We start from the raw sequence: 20,101 nt of genomic DNA, 5'->3' as shown, positions 1-20,101 counted from the left end.
AACTCCATGAACGCAAGCAGAACCGGTAACCTGAAACTGAGACACAGTTTTACGGAGATCTGCTACCTCCAGTGAAAGACCTTGCATGCGGTCAATCAAGCTGAAACCGGATCGATGCTTAAGACGGTTATGGCGGTTTATAATGTCACGGATGGTGTTGCAGAAAGCTGGAACTTATAAATAAACATCCGACTGGCTTGATCCCAAACTAAGGAGCATATGGGCGAGCCCTATAAAACCCCAAGAGCTCTCCCTGACTGCTATGACTACCGGCCCACTGCACTTAATACGGACGGAGTCAGGGTCACCTACAATCAAGCCAGCAGGTAAACACAAATAAAGGAGACAGACTTATCTGAGGAATCAGGAGAAGGCGCATCCAGCAGTGAACAACTCATCCGGGAAGAAGTATAAACCGCAAAGTGAGGCAGTATGGTAGGGGATATAAAGGAAAGAGGATTAGTCTAAATAGGTGACACCTGGGAGAAGGAAATGAGATGACAAAGTGAAACCAAAACAAAGAACATCATGCAAGAGGTAGAAAAGGACGTCTGTCAGACCTTCTCACAGACGTGGCGGTGACAACTACTGGGGAGGAATGGAGGAGCATTGCATATATACTGGCACTACGAGGGATCATTATATATATATATATATATATATATATATATTAGCACTATTGGGGGAGCATTATATATTGGAAATAGTGGGGGACACTACAGAGGGACATTAGAGCCACTGGGAGCATTATGGATATATTTTTACTACTAGAGTACTGTAGGGGCGTTATTATTATTTGTCGCAATATGGAGGGCATTGCTACTAATGGGGGCTATATTGGGGAGTACTATCACTATTGGGGGTACTATTACTAATGAGGGCAGTCTGGGTGTTTAGTATAGTATAGTGTTTGTGGACATGGGGGATCATAGTATTAAGAGTAGCTTCAAGAGGTTTTCCAGGCTTTTTCATATTGATGACTTATCCTCAGGAATAGGTCATCAATATCAGATCAGCGGGAGTCCGACACCCCCGATGATCAGCTGTATGAAGGGAAGGCATGCGCAGTGTGCACATGCTGTCTGTCTTCATGCTCTGCTGCTGTATGTCTATGGGCCAGCAGCAGTGAACAGCACGTGCCTTCTCCTCAATAAGCTGATTGTCGGGGGTGTCGGACTGTGTTTTTAGCACATTATTACAAGATTTGGGGCCCCACTTTAGATTTTGCCCAGGGCGACATTTTGTCTAAAACCGACCCTGCCTGACATTCAGAGCAAAATTTAGACATGCAACAAAATAGTATTTGGACAAATTTTCCAATGTGTTTGATTTTAGCTTTACTGTATTTTTTGGACTATAAAATGCACTGTTTAGCAAGAAAAAATATTTCTAAAAAGTATTTGCATCTTACAGTCTGCATTTAGGGTGGTCCGGCAGTGCCTTCCTGACTGCTCCCCCCATGATCCAGCAGAGTGCTCATACAGCGCTTTACTGGATCAGTAAGAGAGGTGTGCAAACTTCTCTCTCCCTGCCTGACACCAATCTGTGTGATTAATGCAGGCAGGAGAGGGGGCTGAACGATGGTCCAGCTCATGAAAAGCAAAACACATACGGACATCTGAATGGAGCCTTATAGGGGGGTGATCAATGACAGGGGGGTGATTACCCCATATAGACTCCCTGATCACCCCCCTGTCATTGATGACCCTCCTGTAAGGCTGCATTCAGATGTCCGTATGTTTTTTACGGATCCACGGATACATGGATCGGATCCGCAAAACACATACGGACATCTGAATGGAGCCTTATAGGGGGTGATCAATGACAGGGGGGTGATCACCCCATATAGACTCCCTGATCACCCCCCTGTCATTGATCACCCCCCTGTAAGGCTCCATTCAGATGTCCGTATGTTTTTTACGGATCCACGGATACATGGATCGGATCCGCAAAACACATACGGACATCTGAATGGAGCCTTATAGGGGGGTGATCAATGACAGGGGGGTAATCACCCCATATAGACTCCCTGATCACCCCCCTGTCATTGATCACCCCCCTGTAAGGCTCCATTCAGATGTCCGTATGTTTTTTACGGATCCACGGATACATGGATCGGATCCGCAAAACACATACGGACATCTGAATGGAGCCTTATAGGGCGGTGATCAATGACAGGGGGGTGATCACCCCATATAGACTCCCTGATGACCCCCCTGTCATTGATCACCCCCCTGTCATTGATCACCCCTCTGTAAGGCTCCATTCAGATGTCCATATGTTTTTTACGGATCCACGGATACAGGGATCGGATCCGCAAAACACATACGGACATCTGAATGGAGCCTTATAGGGGGGTGATCAATGTCTGATATTCCACTAACTTGTGTCAAAAAATAAAATCTCACATGAACTCACCATACCCCTCACGGAATCCAAATGCGTAAAAAAATTTTGACATTTATATTCCAGACTTCTTCTCACGCTTTAGGGCCCCTAGAATGCCAGGGCAGTATAAATACCCCACATGTGACCCCATTTCGGAAAGAAGACACCCCAAGGTATTCCGTGAGGGGCATATTGAGTCCGTGAAAGATTGAAATTTTTGTCCCAAGTTAGCGGAAAGGGAGACTTTGTGAGAAAAAAATAAAATAAATCAATTTCCGCTAACTTGTGCCCAAAATTTTTTTTTTCTATGAACTCGCCATGCCCCTCATTGAATACCTTGGGGTGTGTTCTTTCCAAAATGGGGTCACATGTGGGGTATTAATACTGCCCTGGCATTTTAGGGGCCCTAAAGCGTGAGAAGAAGTCTGGGATCCAAATGTCTAAAAATGCCCTCATAAAAGGAATGTGGGCCCCTTTGCGCATCTAGGCTGCAAAAAAGTGTCACACATCTGGTATCGCCGTACTCAGGAGAAGTTGGGCAATGTGTTTTGGGGTGTCATTTTACATATACCCATGTTGGGTGAGATAAATATCTTGGTCAAATGCCAACTTTGTATAAAAAATGGGAAAAGTTGTCTTTTGCGGAGATATTTCTCTCACCCAGCATGAGTATATGTAAAAAGACACCCCAAAACACATTGCCCAACTTCTCCTGAATACGGCGATACCACATGTGTGACACTTTTTTGCAGCCTAGGTGGGCAAAGGGGCCCACATTCCAAAGAGCACCTTTCGGATTTCACCGGCCATTTTTTACAGATTTTGATTTCAAACTATTTCTCACGCATTCGGGCCCCTAAAATGCCAGGGCAGTATAACTACCCCACAAGTGACCCCATTTTGGAAAGAAGACACCCCCAGGTATTTCGTGAAAAAAAAAAAATCATCATTTTCCGCTAACTTGTGACAAAAAATAAAAAATTGTAGGAACTCGCCATGCCCCTCACGGAATACCTTGGGGTGTCTTCTTTCCAAAATGGGGTCACTTGTGGGGTAGTTATACTGCCCTGGCATTCTAGGGGCCCTAATGTGTGGTAAGTAGTTTGAAATCAAAATGTGTAAAAAATGACCTGTGAAATCCTAAAGGTGCTCTTTGGAATCCCTTTGCCCACCTAGGCTGCAAAAAAGTGTCACACATGTGGTATTGCCGTACTCAGGAGAAGTTGGGCAATGTGTTTTGGGGTGTCATTTTACATATATCCATGCTGGGTGAGATAAATATCTTTGTCAAATGCCAACTTTGTATAAAAAAAATGGGAAAAGTTGTCTTTTGCCAAGATATTTCTCTCACCCAGGATGGGTATATGTAAAATGACACCCCAAAAAACATTGCCCAACTTCTCCTGAGTACGGCAATACCACATGTGTGACACTTTTTTGCAGCCTAGGTGGGCAAAGGGGACCACATTCCAAAGAGCACCTTTCGGATTTCACCGGCCATTTTTTACAGATTTTGATTTCAAACTACTTTGCACGCATTTGGGCCCCTAAAATGCCAGGGCAGTATAACTACCCCACAAGTGACCCCATTTTGGAAAGAAGACACCCCAAGGTATTTCGTGATGGGCATAGTGAGTTCATGGAAGTTTTTATTTTTTGTCACAAGTTAGTGGAATATGAGACTTCGTAAGAAAAAACTAAAATAAATAATCAGCATTTTCCGCTAACTTGTGATAAAAAATAAAAAGTTCTATGAACTCACTATGCCCATCAGCAAATACCTTAGGGTGTCTAGTTTCCGAAATGGGGTCATTTGTGGGGTTTTTCTACTGTCTGGGCATTGTAGAACCTCAGGAAACATGACAGGTGCTCAGAAAGTCAGAGCTGCTTCAAAAAGCGGAAATTCACATTTTTGTACCATAGTTTGTAAATGCTATAACTTTTACCCAAACCATTTTTTTTTTTTACCCAAACATTTTTTTTTTATCAAAGACATGTAAAACAATAAATTTAGAGCAAAATTTATATATGGATGTCGTTTTTTTTGCAAAATTTTACAACTGAAAGTGAAAAATGTCATTTTTTTGCAAAAAAATCGTTAAATTTCGATTAATAACAAAAAATGTCAGCAGCAATGAAATACCACCAAATGAAAGCTCTATTAGTGAGAAGAAAAGGAGGTAAAATTCATTTGGGTGGTAAGTTGCATGACCGAGCAATAAACGGTGAAAGTAGTGTAGTGCAGAAGTGTAAAAAGTGGCCTGGTCATTAAGGGTCTTTAAGCTAGGGGGGCTGAAGTGGTTAATCAAGTACTCTAATTTTAAAAAATGAATTAATAGACTGTTTTCCTTTATAAAAACTCATCAGACCCCCTGCCATCAGTCCCCAACACCCTTTGTGATCAGCCCAAGTGCATCAGTTCCCCCCCAGTGCCATCAGCTCCACTATCCCGCAGTACCATCAGCTCCGCTCTCCCCAGTGCCATCAGCTTAAGTGCCATCAGCTTGCCCCCCTAAGATCCAGTCCGAGTGATGAACCAGGCGGCAGCGGTCCAGAGTGCCCCGGACAGCAGGAGGTAATTCATCCAGCCATAGAGCATGAGGTGAGATATATTACAGAGAAGAAGCGGTGACCCCCCCCCCCCCCCCGAAATGTGTCAGTCTTTACTGTAGTTCAGGCATTCTGTTCATAAAGGCACGCTCTCTCAGGTTCAGTCACATTCTGCCTGTGATGAGGACTTCACCCCTGAGCACTGATTTATGGGGGGCTCCCTATAGTAGTTTCCATTCCTATTATTGCTGAGCCTGCAGCTCACACCCCAGTGTTTATTACATACACCCCCTCCATGCTGACTGTGCCCTTCTCCAGACTCTTCAGCTTCTTGCTAATCGTCCCATTGACTGCGGAGTGTTAGTGCCGCTCGCTCGCAATCCCGCCGCCCCCTGTCAAGATGCTTTTCATAGATTGTCTGTCTGGGCTCTGGAAGGCCTGAGCTCAGCAGTAATGAAGCTCGCATCGCCTGCATTCCCTGCCGCCTGGATCCTCCTTGCCCGCACCATGTCACCCCAGATCTCTGCAGTGTGCTCATGGCAGCGTCCTCACTCCTACTTTGCTGTTTCTTGCAGTGAAGTTGTGGACATAGAGTGGCCAGTACTTACCTTTCCTGTAGGGGTGCTTCTCCACAGCTCCTCCGTCTTTTTCTCCACGCACTGCACTGCCGTCCTGACGTCACACAGCGTCGGGTCATAGTGCGCGCTTACGTGCGTGATGTGTCAGGATACAGTGCAGCGCGCGTGCCGGCGTGTGGCAACACGGAGCAGTAAGTAACAGCAAGCGCTTCTCTCCCGCTCCGTTGTCACATGACACAAACGAATCCTCGATGCAAAAAAATTTGCATTCAATCAAGTAATCGTTTCAGCCCTAGTGTGCATGTGTGCGTACTGCAGAGCTGCGTATGTGCATACTGTCACGTGCTAGCAAAACAAACATGGCATAGCAATGACATGAGACACATTTACTTGGGTACATTTAATGACCACATGCACCATTGCTGTGTTTTACAATGGTTAGTAGATGACGCATTCAGCAAATGGCATTTATCAGATAGAGAAAGTTAACACAAGGCACTTACTAATGTATTGTGATTGTCCATATTGCTTCCTTTGCTGACTTCATAAATTTTTTCATCACATTTTTTCATCACTGCTCGTTTCCATGGCTACGACCACTCTGCAATCCAGCAACGGTGACTGTGCTTGCACATTGTAGGAAAAAGCGCTCCCACAGTACCAGCGCTTTTTCGTATAGTATGCAAGCACGACCACTGCTGTTGGATTGTATAGTATGGTAAAATACGGTAATCTCTATCTTATGCAGGTTTAAGAACAAAACGTGTAATTTGTAATATGTGTTTACCCACCACTGAAGATGCAGCAGGAAATAGATTATCTCTGTCTGATACAGTGACGGTAAGTGATGGAAGTACATGTAATCCTCTACCTGATCTGTCTATAAAGAGAGGTCCAATAAAATTTAAAGTTGGGCCAAATGGAGTTTTCACTTTCCAGTATGAGCGGAAACGGTCCCAGACCACGTAATAGCTCTCATTGTAGGAATTAAAAGCCCATATTTGGAATCCACAGTCGCCTCTTCTGAACCCCCAGGACTTTGGTGGAGAGTCTGATGTACACGCATGGTTAATTCTCTCCCATATCGTCATTATCGGCCAAGAGGCCTCATGACAGGCTGACATCAAAGTACAATCCATCTCCTTATTGATTACCGATGTCTTCAAAAGAACAGAATGAAAGTGTTAAATTAGCAGATTTATGAAATGTCTGGAATATAAAAGAAAATTCATCATTAATAAATGTTCATGATTACATAACTCTGCAGTAGTATCGTTTCTGACATTATTTTGGCATACCATATTAAATGGCAAACAGTCGTGGGAAAACACTAGAAATGTTTATTGAGTAATAGGGCAAGAGAAATGAAGCAAAGAAATTGTTTAACCCCTTCCCGACTGCCCACTTGCTATATCCGTCCTATCTGCACATACAGATAGCACGTATATAAGCGGTCAGGCAGTGCTTAAATACAGATAGATTTTTAACCCTTGCATCCCCAAAATAACACTGTGTACATAGCCTTTACATTCTCTTTTAAAAAACAGTTTAAAAGGATTCCTGCAACCATTCATGAAAGATAATGTGCAATGTTGTTCAATGTGCACCATTATCTTGTTGCCACTTTAAAAGAGTCTGAACTTAGTATTATACATGTTTACAAACTATATATAGTTTGTGAACATGTGTGTGTATATATATATATATATATATATATATACATACAGAACACGGAAACCCTGGCACACATCTGAAACACTATATAAAAATGGAGAAGAAATGATAGCGGCACTCACCCGGGTGTAGCAAATAGATATCTTTAATCCAGGAAAGACAGGTACAAGGTAACAGCAGGCTGGGGCGGATACAGGCGTGTATGCTGAGTGATCAGCTGGCGACGGCCGCTTCGCGCACCTTGCGCTTCCTCTGGCCTCTGATTACATCACGCTACCTGTATGCCCCCCTTTATAGCAGGTCTCCAGCTATCTAGAAAAGCTCTGAAGCTGGAGCAAATCAGTAATCAGTAGTCAAGCTAAGAAATAGTAGCTGAAACACTAAACACAAGTACCGGACATAGTATCATCCCTTAACAAACATAAGCAGTCACTGCATAGGCTAATCTAAATGCGTGTTTACTACAGATATACACTTAACTCATTGCGGTCATTTAACCCTAGTGGTCCCGTCGCGTCAGTGCGGACGATCCAATCAGCCTCCCTTTGCATTAGGAGGCGATCCCTGTCCCCACCAGCAGGTGGAGCAGGTACACGTTCAAGAGCTACAAACTGCAGGCTTTCCACATTACCATCATGCTGCATGTTCACCACGTGCTTGATCAGTCTGGGGCATCCTTTTCCTGATTTAACAGAATTCATGTGTTCCCTAAATCTCTCATACATAGGGCGAATCGTTTTCCCTATATAGAAAAGAACCACAGGAGCACAACACCAGATATACTACATATTTAGTTCTGCATGTGGTGAACTGCACGAGTCCATGCTGCATGCCAGCAAAAAAGACAAACCTGCCTTTTATTATATGTTTGCAAAAAGAACAATTGCCGCATCTGTAGCTGCCTGTTGGGGTGTTCTCAGTCAGCCAATTTTTTGTTCTCATATCCCTCAATCTACTCCTCACTAATTTATCCCTGATAGTATGGCCTCTTTTAAAGGTGACAAGTGGTTTATTTTCTGCTAAATCCTGTAATCCTTCGTTTTTGAGGATCTCCCAGTTTCTAAATATGGCCTGTCTAATAGTATCCGCTAAAGGACTTATTACTTTTTGATTCATTGTCATTTTTACTTTTCTTCTTATTTTTATTTTTGCCTTCAAGCAAATCATTCTGAGTAAAGCGGCCTGCCTCTGTTAATGCCACATCTAGAATATTTTCAGGGTACCCCCTCTGTAATAATCTATTCTTGAGTTCTAGGGCCTGTTGTCTATAGCCAACCCCTGTACTGTTTATGCACGTTTTACGCTACGTGGATGGTAGCTGTCATGGTGCAGCAGGGAATTAGTGGCTGTGGGCTTACGATAGCCCTTGGTGACTAATGTGCTGTTCTCAATAGTGACCATGACATCAAGGAATTCTAGTGATTCACCTCCAAAGTTCATAGTGAATCTCATGTTCATGTCATTAAGGAAGTGCAGAAACTCTTCACATAAATGCCTAGAGCCCTGCCACACCATGAAAACGTCATCCACGTAGCGTAAATATAATTTAATGTATCGAAGGTACGGGTTCGAAGTGGAATATACAAAACGGTCCTCAAAAACTGATAAAAATAAATTGGCAAAGGTGCAAGACACCGGCGTACCCATGGCCGTACCATGGATCTGCCTGTACCAGCGTCCCCCAAATGTAAACACGTTATTGCTGAGTACAAAGTTGAGTGCCTCCTGGACAAAGCTGCAGTAGATATTACTCTTGTCTGTATTGCTGAGAATTTTAATGACAGCCTGTACACCCTTCCCGTGTGGGATACGGGTGTACAAGCTTTCAACGTCAAGTGACACCAAATTAAAATCGTCCTGCCACTGGAAGTGATTCAATACCTCCAGGAAGGAATTGGTGTCCTGTAAGTAAGTGGGGGCATGCGACAAGAGTGGTCTAAGCAGCCAATCCAAATATTTGGATAAAGGCTCAGTCACTGACCCTATCCCCGCAACAATAGGGCGTCCCGGTGGATGGGTCAGTGACTTGTGAATTTTTGGTAAAAAATACCATGTAGGTTTACTGGAGACGGTGGCACAAGCCGATCCATGATACGCGCCGTGAAAAAATCCAAGTCGATATACCGCGTGAGTAACTCGCGGAGTTGCACCAAAATAATAGGGATAGGATCCCTCTCAAGTCTTTGATAGACAGAGGTGTCATCTAACTGCCTATGTGCCTCCTGCATATAGTATTCCTTGGTGAGAAGTACAATGTTGCCCCCCTTGTCCGCCGGTTTCACTATAATGTCATCCTTATTGGAGAGCCATTTAACAGCTGACCATTCCTCATTGGTGACATTACTATCTACACTGGGGTATATAAGAGCCTTAACATCTCTCAATACCGGGCAACGGGGGACAATATGTGGATTTAATACCTCCCCTGAAAGAACTCTCCGCTAAGATCGGGACACGGGGATCACCCAATTCTACGTCAGCAAGATCCTCAAGACAGGCAATTTCTCTTTCACTGAAGGGCTCTTCAATATTGAAACCCCAAAAATTGGTATATGCTGGGATTTCTCCCTCCTTTTTAGAGCCCACTGTGAAAGAGGAGTTGCTATACATTTTATGTAACTGCAGCTTTCGGACAGCTTTAAACAGGTCAACTTCAAAAGAAACGGGATAAAAAATTTCCACAAAACTTAAATTAAGTCCCTTGTTAAGGACAGTGACACATGAAGGGGGGAGTACGAGGGGGGTTAAGTTAATTACAAGATTTTCACTGGATGCAGTGGTAGAGCAGTCCATCACTGGCGCCAGGAAACTTGTTTTTTGTTGCGCGACGATTTCCTCGTTGGTCTTCTCTCTCCTCCTCCTACCCCTTCTTGTGTTACGTCTAAAGGGGGAAAATTGTCGGCCATCTTTCTATTAGTATTGCTGTGGTCTGACAGGCTGGAATCGCTGTCCGTCGTCCAGTAGTCACTTTTATTTCTCCTCTAGGGGCGTCTTTTTCGTTGCCTTCTTTTGTTCCAGTCAAATATCTTCCCAGTGTCATAATCAGACTTGTCACGTAAAAATGTATTCTTTTTTCTCTCTTTTATTTCTGATTGTGTAATCACCAGCTTTTTATTTAATTTTTTATCAAACAGCATCATTTGGCTCTCCGTCAATCTGTGTGCAAGTTCAATTCTTGCATTTTTTAATTCTTCTGTGATTTAACTATACTCTTTTTCTTCTCGTTTTAAAATCATGGAGAGTATTTGAGATGAGAACTGCATATGGAGCTCTTTCCACTCCGTGGCAAAAGCTTGATCATCCTCATATTGGACATCTGAAACACGTTTTCTCCAGCGCTGCTCTAAATGTGCAGAACGCTTATGGAGAAAATCGAATATCAGCAGACTTCCTCTATTATAAACTTATGCTCAAAACATACAATTCGGCTCTCAACATTGCCAAACAAAAGTACTTCACCTCTCTCATCTCCTCACTCTCAAATAACCCAAAATGACTCTTTGACACTTTTCATTCCCTTCCAGAACCTGTCACTGACCTCTGCGCTGATGGCATGGCCACTTACTTCAGAGACAAGATTGGCAGTATCCAGCAGGAAATAATCTCTCAGTACCCAAATAATTTCAATCCTCCTCCTTCCCATTCCTCCACATGCTCTCTCTCCTCTTTTGACCCTATAACAGAGGAAGAAGTCTCCAGGCTTCTCTCTTCTTCTCGACCCACGACCTGTAGCAGTGATCCTATTCCATCACACCTCCTCCAGTCCCTCTCCCCGGCCGTCATCATTCACCTAACTACAATTTTTAGCCTCTCTCTTCTGGTATCTTTCCCTCCTCCTTCAAACACTCTGTTATAACACCACTACTAAAGAAACCATCTCTTGACCCGACCTGTGCTGCTAACTACCGACCTGTTTCTAACCTCCCCTTCATCTCTAAACTCCTTGAACGTCTTGTCTTCTCTCGCCTAATAAGCTATCTCTCGGAAAACTCTCTTCTTGACCCCTTTCAATCTGCCTTTCACCCTCTTCACGCTACAGAAACTGCCCTTACTAAAGTGTCTAACGATCTCCTAACAGCAAAAAGAAATGGTGATTATTCTCTACTGATTCTGCTGGATCTCTCTGCAGCGTTTGATACTGTAGACCATAAACTCCTCCTCACCATGCTCCACTCAATTGACCTTAAGGACACTGCTCTCTCTTGGTTCTCTTCCTATCCATCTCTAAATCAGTAGATTTGGCTTTCGGTACCATCTCTATGCTGACGACACCCAACTATACACTTCATTCCCTGACATCACCCCTGCTTTACTCCAAAACACCAGTAATTGTCTGGCAGCTGTATCTAACATCATGTCGTCTCTGTATCTAAAACTGAACCTCTCAAAAACTGAACTTCTTGTCTTACCCCATCTACTAACTCACCTAAACTTGATATTTCAATTTCAGTCTGCAGCAATATCATAACTCCTGTGCAACATGCCCGCTGTCTTGGGGCCACATTTGACTCTGATCTTTCCTTTGTTCCCCATATTCAATCACTTACATGCTCTTGTCGTCTGCACCTCAAGAATATCGCCAGAATCCGCCCTTTTCTTACGGTGGAAACGGCAAAAACTCTTGACTACTGCAACGCATTACTAATTGGTCTCCCTCTTACTAAACTCTCCCCCCTTCAGTATGTCCTAAATGCTGCAGCCAGGCTCATCTATCCATCCAGCCACTACACTGATGCTACTAGTCTGTGCCAGTCACTTCACTGGTTGACCATCCACCACAGAATACAGTTCAAACTTCTCCCCCACAAAGCTCTCCACAGTTCTGCACCTCCACACATCTCCTCCCTCATCTCCATCTACCACCCTACTCATGCTCTCCATTCTGTTAGTGACCTAAGATTAATACCCTCCATAATTCGTACCTCTCACTCCCGTCTTCAAGGCTTTTCTTGAGAGCTGCACCTACTCTCTGTAATACTCTGCCACGGAATATTAGGTCAATTCACAACTTTTCCACCTTCAAATGTGCCTTAAAAACACATCTTTTCAGGCAGGCTTATCAAGCTACCTATACTGACTATTCCCCGACTAAACCTCCCCCCACCAACTCCTCTGGCATGAAGTCGATCCGCTAACAGTCCCAAACCCGAAGCAGATCGTCCGGCACCACTCTTTTCAGTTCAACAATGGCTTGATTCCTACTTATCACAATCAACTACCTTATGTGTCACCCCCAATTCCTCTTAGATTGTAAGCTCTTGCGAGCAGGGCCCTGACTCCTAGTGTTTCAGTTGCATATTAGCCAGTTACTTTTGTTTTGTACATGAACCCTATGAATTTGTAAAGCGCTGCGGAATATGGTGGCACTATATAAATAAATATATATATATATATATATACTGGACCAGGTGTGAATGTTTTCACTGCCTGGCCCTCAGTTAAAGTGCAGAGGGGACAGGCGCTACAGAGAAAGCAGAGCTTCTAGATCAGGGATCAGCAACCTTTTGGCACTCCAGCTGCTGTGAAACTACAACTCCCAGCATGCACATGTACTCTGCTGTATTTGTAACTCCCAGGGAAGTGAAAGAAGGATTCTGGGAGTTGTAGTTTCAGAACAGCTGGAGTGCTAGAGGTTGCTGATCCCTGTTCTAGATGTAACAGCAATGCCCCCCCCCCCCCCCCAAAAAAAAACACACATCATTTTTCTCAGCAATATGGGCACACATGAACGTGGGACCAACACAGATGCATTCAGCTGCCAAGCGCACATGTAACAGGTCAGCCAGTTTGATAGGTACAAATCTGCTGAGAGATGCTCTTTAAATACCAACAGATTATAACAGAGTAGAAACACTTACTAACAAGTCTTGTTCTTTAGCTGGAGCAATGAAGTGATGTTGCTGACACACGCAAAAGCTGCAGTTTGCTGACTTTTCCTTCTTCAGTCACCCAGCAGAGATGTTCTGCAAAATGAGGGTCAGGAAAGTTACACAATAATCATATTCACAACAGCAGTGTCTAAGAGTGAAAGTCCTAGTCACATAATGTCCATCAAGGGAGCAGTGTACCTCACTGGATAGTAAACCAAAGAAAAGACGTCCTCAGCATAAGAATAGAAACTAGTATTGGACCACCGATTCGGATTCCAGCGTCTCTGAGGGGATCTATGGCAATGATACTACCAGACCCTTTAGAAGGAAAACAAGAAGAGGGAGGGAGAAAAGAAGAAACCAAACACATAAGGAAGTCCACTCGCAGAAGGAGACAAGTCACTTGGACACAATAGATATATCTGTTTCCCAGGACTCTCCCACCCCCTCTCCTGCTGCAGCTATCAATCTTACAGATTTAGAGCTGACGCCGGAGTGTATCTCAGTCCTTAACGAAGGGCTGGGATACAGTCTGGTTGAACCGTTCAATCTGGTGGATTTTAAGATTGACCTATACAAAGCCATTCGCAAAATGCACCTTTTTAAAATGTACAGGGATGCACCTTTGCATTCACGAGTAATTAAACCAGGTGAAATACCAGGGGTGACAAATCCCTTGGGGTTTAATTTAGATAGCCAGTTTGATGAGAAAGAAATTTCTTGCTTAGAGTTCCTTACTGACACTGATCTCCTAGGTGAGACAGTGGGGCCGATCCTGGGTGATGGATTCCAGGGAGGTATTAGATCTACTTTTTGCCCCCCTATGCCCGCCGGTGGTGGCATCGACATTTTCCATAAACGGGTTCTGAGAGACATTAAGACCCTCAGATACCCTCAAACACGGGACAACCTCTCCCCTGGTGAGAGAGCTGCCTTGAAATGGATTGGCAGTATGGAGGATGTCGTTGTTAAGCCGGCGGACAAGGGGGGCAATATAGAGAAAAATAAAGTAATCTGGTATGGAAGTGATAGACAGAAAGCAGCGGTGCCCTTAATGGAGTTGGTTCAGTCTCCTAAACAGTTAAGAACAAGAGGTGCGGGAACCGCGCTCTAACCAGACAATAAATGTCAGTGATAAAATCCTGTAGAAAAACTGAGATGTAAAATTCAAAAAGTAACCAAGGGTAAGTGCACTGAACCTGATTCTTCACGCAGAAATGGTAGAAAAATTCTGCTGCTCCCGGTCCTTGGATAAGTCTCAAAAGAACTTTAGCCAGAACTATGATCACGGAATAGAAGAAACAGGTGCTGAGATCACACGGCCTTGTACTAATCCCCGGATCTCAAACAAAGATTCCAACCGCTGAATTCAAACACCGGACCTTCAAAAGGAATAAAGCAAATGGTGCAATACCTTCGGTATCTTCAATAGTAAGGATTTTATTATACTTACAACAGGTAAGATTTAAAGTTTGCACATAAAAATGTCCCGGGCATTTTTATGTGCAAACTTTAAATCTTACCTGTTGTAAGTATAATAAAATCCTTACTATTGAAGATACCGAAGGTATTGCACCATTTGCTTTATTCCTTTTGAAGGTCCGGTGTTTGAATTCAGCGGTTGGAATCTTTGTTTGAGATCCGGGGATTAGTACAAGGCCGTGTGATCTCAGCACCTGTTTCTTCTATTCCGTGATCATAGTTCTGGCTAAAGTTCTTTTGAGACTTATCCAAGGACCGGGAGCAGCAGAATTTTTCTACCATTTCTGCGTGAAGAATCAGGTTCAGTGCACTTACCCTTGGTTACTTTTTGAATTTTACATCTCAGTTTTTCTACAGGATTTTATCACTGACATTTATTGTCTGGTTAGAGCGCGGTTCCCGCACCTCTTGTTCTTAAGGGGGGCAATATAGTCCTAATGACCCGTACTTACTGTATGCAGGAAGCATGAGAAGTTAGGGCAAGATCCCTTAACTGCCACTTTGTCTGAATTGAAAACACTCCTGCATAGATATGTCGGGATTGGTTTCATTCCAGATACTATGCTGGACAAGCTTATACCTCAGTATCCCAGGAAACCTACCTGGTATTTTGTCCCTAAAATACATAAGTCTCCCACTAGGCCGCCCGGCCGTCCAATAGTGGCAGGGATTCGGTCCATCACGGAACCCCTTTCAAAGTATCTCGACTGGCTACTTAGACCCCTACTCTCTAGTGCTCCCACTTATCTGGGTGACACCAGTGACTTCCTCCGTGCCATTAAAGGTTTCATTGGCGTGAGGGGCTCAGCCTGGTGTCCCTGGACGTGTAGATTCTCTATACACGTATACCTCACTGTGCTGGTATAGAAGCTATAGGCAAGGTACTCAGTAAGACCGACAAAAATGCTGCGTACATTGACTTTGTCAAGGAGACACTTATGTTTGTCCTCAACAACAACACCTTTAAGTTTGGTGAACAATGGTACAGGCAAAAAGTGGGTACCGAGATGGGTACCCCTGTGTCATGTACATATGCCAACTTGTTTTTGGCTGTATTTGAGGATAAATACGTGTTCTCCCTGGACAAGACCTTCACGCAGTATATTTGTAAAATAATAAACTAACACTTTTTAGCAGGCTAGGGTTATTTGGAGGACCATGCAAGGGCAGCACTTGTGTTGAATGTCAATTTTTGACAGGTTGAGACGACAATAGCATTTGGTAAGGTTAGGAATTCTCCTACTTCAGCATATTATTATTAGCTTGACATATAAGGAGCAATTAGGAAACCATGATGTAAGGGATTCTACTAGCTAACCATATATGTTTGTTACAATGCTAAATTTAGGATACAATACACCTCAATGGAGAGTCAGACTATAAAGAAGGCTTCATCTTTCGACTAGAGCAGAGCATTCCTGGACGGACACCTGTTGCTCTCAACACACACAGACTCACACATACATGTTACTTTGAGGAAATAAGCTTTTTCACTTATTTTAATTGTTTAATTGCTTGCTTGTTAACTTTCAAGACTTATTTGCTGTGCTATATTTTTCTCTTTCTAAACTTTGTAACTTTCTTTTTATGAGAATTAAATCCTTCTAATTTTTATCTTTCATCACGAACTTTGCGCATTTTGTTGGGCTCCTTCTAAAGCATTTCTTAAAAAATAGAGAAATGCTGGACGTTATTCTACAATATTCAACTTTTTCTTAGATATGTCGATGACATTTTCATAATCTGGTCTGGCACAGAGGATCAATGCAAGGATTTTGTGGCTTACTTAGATGGCAATAATATGAATATGAAGTTCTCTTTAAATTTCGGGAATTCTTCCCTGGAATTTTTAGATGTTATGGTGTCCGCACATGATGACAACCTGCATACTACTTGCTATCGTAAACCGTCAGCCACCAACTCTTTGCTTCATTTTAGTAGCTTCCATCACAAAAACGTGAAGCAGTCGGTCCCGTATGGCGAATTTATTCGCCTTAGACGAACTAACAGCACACAGGAAGGCTATATAAAACAATCGCATGAATTAAAGCAGAGGCTGCTATGTCAAGGCTATGTGGAGGAAGAGATAGAAGATGCTAGGAGGAAGGCAGGGTCATTCTCACAAGAGGAGCTTCTATATAGACAAAAAACGCAATGCGCATAAGAATGAAGATAGGTTCGTGTTCACATTCAGATTTTGTCCTGCGGCCGAAGTGATCAAACGCATCATTTATGAAAATTGGGACACTATGAAGGATGAAGCTGGACTGTCGGGCCTCACCAAGAGCAGACCTAAAATTGCCTTTAGACGTTGCCATACTATCAAGGACAAATTAGTCCAAAGTAGAATGCGGGCGGGACCAGCCAGCAATTGGTTAACCAGTTATAAATCTATCGGCAACTATAGGTGTGGTTTCTGCTCTTTTTGTAGTTTCAACAGCCAGCTCAAACACCTTATGTTTGGAGGGGTCTCACATTAGGTGTAGGAGTACATATGTGTCACCGCCAGCTCTGTGAGAAGATCTGGCAGATGTTCTTCTCTACCTGTTGTATGATGTTCTTTGTTTTGGTTTCACTTTCTCATCTCCTTTCCTTCTCCCAGCTGTCATCTATTTTCACTGATTGTCTCCCTTTATATTCCCTCCCATACTGCTTCACTTTGCGGTTTATACTTCTTCCTGGATTGTGTTCACTGCTGGAGGCTGCTTCTCCTGATTCATCAGATAGGTCTGTTTCCTTTATTTGTGTTTTCTTGCTGGCTTGATTGTAGGTGACCCTGACTCCGTCCGTATTAAGTGCAGGGAGCCGGTGGTCGTGTCCCCTCACTATTATAGGGTTTTCAGGTGTCACATAGTATAAGGTACAAGGGCATGCAATCGTCTACCATAAAGATCTTTGCATGGGCATAGCAGTCAGGGAGAGCTCTAGGGGTTTTATAGGGCTCACCCATATGCTCCTTAGTTTGGGATCAAGCCAGTCGGATGTTTATTTATAAGTTCCAGCTTTCTGCAACACCATCCGTGACATTATGTGGTCTACTTGGTTAAATGTGGGGCCTTTTAAATTGGGAAGATGATACGCCCCCTCTTTGAGAGATTCAGGGAACATCTCAATTCCCTGAAATCTGGGAAAGGCTGCACAAGGCTTATCGAGCACGTCTGCAATGTGCATGGTGGCGATCCGCACTGCTTGACGTTCTCTGGTATCGAACTGGAGCCTGTCATGCCCTGCGGGGGTGACAGACACAGGGTGCTCCTGAGGAGGGAGGCAAGGTGGATCATCAAGGCAGCCGCTCTCGGTCCTCTGGGACTCAATGACAAAAATGATTGGAGTGTTTTCATTTAGGTCTGTAACTCTGTATCTGTTATTGTACATTCTGCATACTTGCAACTATGTGTTTTTAATAAGGAAGAGTAACCTGTGAGCGTCATTGTCGCCTTCACAACCGGACGCAGTGTTCAAAAGGCACTGACGCATACTTGCGCAGTGAGGTCAGAGGCCAGACGAAGCGCAGACTTGCGCGGAACGGCCGTCGCTGCTGTTTTGTCCATACTGATGCACACTTGCTCCTGTCTACTGCTTTTATCATACATCGCAAATAAAGGATTTTGACTACAACAGTGGTGAGTGCCGCCCTTCATTTGCTCTTCTTCTCCATATCCATACATTGGGACTTACATTTTTTGGGGCAGAGCACCACACTCACTACATTTTTCAACAGAGCCGCCTAGCACTTAGCACACTCCCACGCCATATGTAGCAGTGCCGCCCTGCTCTCTTCTCTCCTCATGTACACGTACCTCACTGGATGCATTGCCCATACTGTTTCCCACCCACAATGGACATCAATTACGAACCTGTACACCTTCGGACAATGGAACCCTTGGTGGTGGAGGTGCCCTGGGGTCTCCTGGCTGCATCAGAAGGAGGCAGTGCAGCTGCAGGCTCTACTCCACTTCTCCCCTTGAGTTTCTTATCTCTGGAATTTCTAAATCCACCCCTTGTCTTCTCAGTGGTTCCATGTGCTGCTCTCTCCCTCCTTCTTGACTTTACACTGCAGCTGTGTTAACTCTGGCCCCCTTCATCACACCTCAACATGAATACAGATCACAGACCATTTAAATACAGACCCTTCTGAGTCCCTGAACTAAACCAGATTTCAGACCAGACTCCCAATTAATACAGGCCCAGAGAAGACTATCCGTTAATACTGAAACAGGGGCGGACACAGGCAGCAAAGGGCCCCTGTGCAAAGGATGTACCTGCCCCCCCCCCCCCTAAACCACACATACAAATATAAACAAGTATGTGTAAATATAAAGCATCTTGTGAATATGTTTACAATATGTATATATATTCTTTTCATACTAGCTCACGCCTCTAACTCTGCCCAAAGCATAACTATACACTCACCTAAAGAATTATTAGGAACACCTGTTCTATTTCTCATTAATGCAATTATCTAGTCAACCAATCACATGGCAGTTGCTTCAATGCATTTAGGGGTGTGGTCCTGGTCAAGACAATCTCCTGAACTCCAAACTGAATGTCAGAATGGGAAAGAAAGGTGATTTAAGCAATTTTGAGCGTGGCATGGTTGTTGGTGCCAGACGGGCCGGTCTGAGTATTTCACAATCTGCTCAGTTACTGGGATTTTCACGCACAACTATTTCTAGGGTTTACAAAGAATGGTGTGAAAAGGGAAAAACATCCAGTATGCGGCAGTCCTGTGGGCAAAAATGCCTTGTGGATGCTAGAGGTCAGAGGAGAATGGGCCGACTGATTCAAGCTGATAGAAGAGCAACGTTGACTGAAATAACCACTCGTTACAACCGAGGGATGCAGCAAAGCATTTGTGAAGCCACAACACGCACAACCTTGAGGCGGATAGGCTACAACAGCAGAAGACCCCACCGGGTACCACTCATCTCCACTACAAATAGGAAAAAGAGGCTACAATTTGCACGAGCTCACCAAAATTGGACTGTTGAAGACTGGAAAAATGTTGCCTGGTCTGATGAGTCTCGATTTCTGTTGAGACATTCAAATGGTAGAGTCCGAATTTGGCGTAAACAGAGAGAACATGTATCCATCCTCTGATGGCTACTTCCAGCAGGATAATGCACCATGTCACAAAGCTCGAATCATTTCAAATTGGTTTCTTGAACATGACAATGAGTTCACTGTACTAAAATGGCCCCCACAGTCACCAGATCTCAACCCAATAGAGCATCTTTGGGATGTGGTGGAACGGGAGCTTCGTGCCCTGGATGTGCATCCCTCAAATCTCCATCAACTGTAAGATGCTATCCTATCAATATGAGCCAACATTTCTAAAGAATGCTATCAGCACCTTGTTGAATCAATGCCACGTAGAATTAAGGCAGTTCTGAAGGCAAAAGGGGGTCCAACACCGTATTAGTATGGTGTTCCTAATAATTCTTTAGGTGAGTGTGTATATATATATATATATATATATATATATATATATAGCATCACTCCTTACCCTTCAGTCTTCTAAAATATCCAGTCCCATGTAAATAACACCAGTCATCTCCC

The 20,101-nt window shown here is 43.7% G+C and overlaps 1 long non-coding RNA gene across 2 annotated transcripts; it reads right to left on the bottom strand.

Annotated features, from left to right (window-relative positions):
• Positions 1-5,907: 5,907 nt before the first annotated feature.
• Positions 5,908-18,493, bottom strand: LOC121008321. Of its 2 annotated transcripts, XR_005780555.1 has the most exons (4): positions 18,396-18,493; positions 13,259-13,378; positions 13,049-13,153; positions 5,908-6,676 (listed from the first exon to the last, which is right to left on the bottom strand). It is a non-coding gene; the product is annotated as an uncharacterized LOC121008321 (long non-coding RNA). The 2 variants fall into 2 exon arrangements; XR_005780554.1 differs by lacking the exon at positions 18,396-18,493 and having other exon boundaries at positions 13,259-13,434.
• Positions 18,494-20,101: the final 1,608 nt, after the last annotated feature.

Source organism: Bufo bufo, chromosome 7 (genome assembly GCF_905171765.1).
Source record: "Bufo bufo chromosome 7, aBufBuf1.1, whole genome shotgun sequence".
Lineage (NCBI taxonomy): Eukaryota > Metazoa > Chordata > Amphibia > Anura > Bufonidae > Bufo > Bufo bufo.
Note: the sequence above shows the minus strand (reverse complement) of the source record. Positions and strands in the feature narration are given on the sequence as shown.